Here is a 4,775-nt window from a genome sequence, read left to right as displayed (position 1 = left end):
AGGTTTCGTTCGTTGTGTCTTTTCGTTGTTTTTCTTTTTGGTGTTTTTGTTTCTTCACTGGTTTTTCTTTACTTTTCTGTTTTCCTTTGGTTTTTGACCAGTTTTGTTCATTACTTTCTCGATTTTCACTGATTTTTCTTCCTTTGTTTGTTTTTCAGTGGTTTTCTCTCTTTCTTGGGTTTCTTTATTTTCTTTGGGTTTATTTTGTTTATTTGTCGCCTTCCATCGGGGTTTCTTTATTTTATTTGGGTTTCTTTTTTGGTTTTATCGGTTTTCCTAGTTTTCACAACCGTTCCACTGTTTGGCATCAATTTCTTTAGTTTTTTTCCTCGTTTTGTTTTTCATTTTTTTAGTTTTATTTGTTTCTATACTTGTTTATCTTAGGCTTTTTTCGTCTTCATTTTTCACTATGTTCCACTATTTTGCACCGGTTTCTTTGCTTTTCCCTTTCCCTTCTTTTTTTATTTGGTTTTCTTTGTTTCTTTCCGGTTTTTCGGTTTATTGACAACACAATTTCTTGCTTTCTGTTGAGTAATATCTCGAAAACAAATATCCCCAACACCCTCTTTTACCTCAAGATCTGAAAAGGAAGGCTCTTATGTAGGAATTGATGACCCACAAGTATAGGGATCAATTGTAGCTCTTTTCGATAAGTAAGAGCGTCGAACCCAACGAGGAGCAGAACAAAATGACAAGTAGTTTTCAGTAAGGTAATATCTGCAAGTGCCGAAATTGTAAGTAGCAGAGTAGTTTGATAGTAAGATAATTTGTAACGAGCAAGTAACGATAGTAGTAACAAAAGTGCAGCAAGGTAGCCCAATCCTTTTGAGGCAAAGGACATGCCAAAACGGTCTCTTATGATAAGCAAAGCGTTCTTGAAGGTACATGTGAATTTCATCTAGTCACTTTCATCTTGTTGGTTTAATTCGTGTTCGCTACTTTGATAATTTGATATGTGGGTGGACTGGTGCTTAGGTGTTGTTCTTACTTGAACAAACCTCCTACTTATGATTAACCCTCCCGCAAGCATCCGTGATACGTCTCCGTCGTATCTACTTTTCCAAACACTTTTTCCCTTGTTTTGGACTCTAACTTGTATGATTTGAATGGAACTAACCTGGACTGACGCTGTTTTCAGCAGAATTGCCATGGTGTTGTTTTATGTGCAGAAAACAAATATTCTCGGAATGACCTGAAACTCCACGGAACATCTTAGAAAAAATAAAAAAAATCCTCGCCAAATATGAAGACCAGGGGCCCACACCCTTCTCACGAGGGTGGGCCCCCCCTAGGGCGCTCCCCCTACCTCGTGGGCCCCTTGGATGCCTTCCGACGCCAACTCCAACTCTATATATTTGCTTTCGGAGAGAAAAAATCAGAGAGAAGAAATCATCGCGTTTTACGATACGGAGCCGTCGCCAAGCCCTAAAACCTCTCGAGAGGGCTGATCTGGAGTCCGTTCGGGGCTCCGGAGAGGGGGATTCGTCGCCGTCGTCATCATCAACCATCCTCCATCACCAATTTCATGATGCTCACCGCCGTGCGTGAGTAATTCCATCGTAGGCTTGCTGGACGGTGATGGGTTGGATGAGATTTATCATGTAATCGAGTTAGTTTTGTTAGGGTTTGATCCCTAGTATCCATTATGTTCTGAGATTGATGTTGCTATGACTTTGCTATGCTTAATGCTTGTCACTAGGGCCCGAGTGCCATGATTTCAGATCTGAACCTATTATGTTTTTCTGAATATATGTGAGTTCTTGATCCTATCTTGGAAGTCTATAGTCACCTACTATGCGTTATGATCCGGCAACCCCGAAGTGACAATAATCGGGACCACTCCCGGTGATGACCATAGTTTAAGGAGTTCATGTATTCACTATGTGCTAATGCTTTGTTCCGGTTCTTTATTAAAAGGAGGCCTTAATATCCCTTAGTTTCCAATAGGACCCCGCTGCCACGGGAGGTTAGGACAAAAGATGTCATGCAAGTTCTTTTCCATAAGCACGTATGACTATATACGGAATACATGCCTACATTACATTGATGAATTGGAGCTAGTTCTTTGTCACCCTATGTTATGACTGTTACATGATGAACCGCATCCGGCATAATTATCCATCACTGATCCGGTGCCTACGATTTTTCCATATACTGGTTTACGCTTATATACTTTCCCACTGCTACTGTTACAATCACTACAAAATACCAAAAACATTACTTTTGCTGTCTTTACTTTTGTTGCCGCTACCACCACTATCATATTACTGTGCTACTAAACACTTTGCTGCAGATACTAAGTTTCCAGGTGTGGTTGAATTGACAACTCAGCTGCTAATACTTGAGAATATTCTTTGGCTCCCCTTGTGTCGAATCAATAAATTTGGGTTGAATACTCTACCCTCGAAAGATGTTGCAATCCCCTATACTCGTGGGTTATCAAGACAGATTTCTGGCGCCGTTGCCGGGGAGCATAGCTCTATTCTTTGAGTCACTTGGGATTTATATCTGCTGGACACTATGAAGAACTTGAGAGATCCAAAAACCAAGATCTATCCCTCAACTACGAGGGGAGGTAAGGAACTGCCATCTAGCTCTGCACTTGATTCACCTTATGTTATGAACAAGTTTGTGACACCTACACCTGCTTCTGTTATTCGTTCTGATATGTCACATGTTATTGATGATGCCACTTCTGCTATGCATGATACTTATGATGAAACTGCTTCTATGCCTGATACTACTGTGCCCCTTGGTGAATTTCTTGATGAACAAATTGCTAGGGCTAGAGAAAAAGAAATTATTGAATCTGAATACGATGATGATAGTGATGATGAAAATATGCCTGTTATTCCTGAGGGCTATCTTTTTGATATGGAATCTTCTGCCGCTATTTTAGCTTGCAAAGATAGATATGAGCTTAAGAGGTTATTAGTTAAATGGAACAAAGAATCACTTAGAGATAAAATGAAACCTGACCCTGCTTTTGCTACTTCACCCATATGTGTTCCTGATAAGGATTATGAATTCTCTGTTGATCCTGATATAATTACTTTGGTTGAATCTGATCCGTTCTATGGCTATGAATCTGAAACTGTTGTGGCACATCTTACTAAGTTAAATGATATAGCCTCCCTGTTCACTAATGATGAGAGATCGCGTTACTTTTATATACTCAAAATATTTCCGTTCTCATTAAAGGGTGATGCTAAGATCTGGTTTAATTCTCTTGATCCTGGTTGTGTGCATAGTCCCCAGGATATGATTTATTACTTCTCTGCTAAATATTTCCCTGCTCATAAGAAACAAGCTGCTTTGAGGGAAATATACAACTTCGTGCAAATTAAAGAAGAGAGTCTCCCACAAGCTTGGGGGAGGCTTCTCAAGTTACTTAATGCTTTGCCTGATCATCCTGTTAAGAAACCTGAAGTACTTGATATCTTTTATAATGGACTAACCGATGCTTCCAGAGATTACCTGGATATTTGTGCTGGTTCTCTTTTCAAGGAAAGAACACCGGATGAAGCTGAAATTCTATTGAATAATATGTTGACAAATGAAAATAATTGGGCACCTCCTGAGCCAACTCCTGCTCCAATTACTGAGCCTATTCCTAAACCAACTCCGAAGAAGAGAGGTGTTTTATTCCTCAGTCCCGAAGATATGCAAGAGGCAAAGAAATCTATGAAAGAGAAAGGTATTAAAGCTGAAGACGTTAAGAATTTACCTCCTATTGAAGAAATACATGGTCTTAGTTCACCGCCTGTTGAAGAAACATATGATCTCAATTCTTTATTTACTGAAGAACCTCCTGATCCTGATATCCCGACACAGTTACTAAAGGTAAATTCTCTCTATAGATATGATAAAGCTGAAATTCCTCCTACTAAAATTGCTAGTCAGTGCTTGGATGAGTTTGATAACTTTATGTTTAAGCAAGACGACTTCAATGCTTATTTTGGTAGACAATTAAAAGAAAATGCTTATATGATTAGACGCTTGGGTGATTATATGGCTAATATTAAAGGTGAACTTAAACTTGTTAGCAAACATGCTTCTATGGTTACCACTCAAGTAGAACAAGTACTTAAGGCTCAAAAAGAAGTGCTTGATGAAATGAATAGTAAGAAAAATGATTATGCTGTTAGAGTGGCTACTAGAACTGGTAGAATGACTCAGGAACCTTTGTATCCTGAAGGCCACCCTAAGAGAATCGAGCAAGATTCTCAAAGAAATAATATTGATGTTCCTAGTTCTTCTAAAAAGAAGAAGAAGAAAAATGATAGAATTGTACAAACTTCTAGTGAACCTATTGCTGAACCACCTGATAATCCAAATGATATCTCTATGTCTGATGCTGAAACACAATCTGGTAATGAACATGAACCTAATGAAAATATTAATAATGATGTTCATGATAATGCTCAACCTAGTAATGATAATGATATAGAAATTGAACCTGCTGTTGATCTTGATAACCCACAATCAAAGAATCAACGTTATGATAAAAGAGACTTTGTTGCTAGGAAACATGGTAAAGAAAGGGAACCTTGGGTTCAGAAACCCATGCCTTTTCCTCCAAAACCATCCAAGAAAAAGGATGATGAGGATTTTGAGCGCTTTGCTGAAATGATTAGGCCTATATTTTTGCGCATGCGATTAACTGATGTGCTCAAAACAAATCCTTATGCTAGATATATGAAGGATATCATTACAAATAAAAGAAAGATACCGGAAGCTGAGATTTCCACCATGCTTGCTAATTATAATTTTAA

Source organism: Triticum urartu, chromosome 7A (assembly GCF_056163025.1).
Source record: "Triticum urartu cultivar PI428250 chromosome 7A, HENAU_Tu73, whole genome shotgun sequence".
NCBI classification, from domain to species: domain Eukaryota; kingdom Viridiplantae; phylum Streptophyta; class Magnoliopsida; order Poales; family Poaceae; genus Triticum; species Triticum urartu.
The sequence above is the reverse complement of the archived record's forward strand: the minus strand, read 5'-3'. Positions refer to the sequence as shown.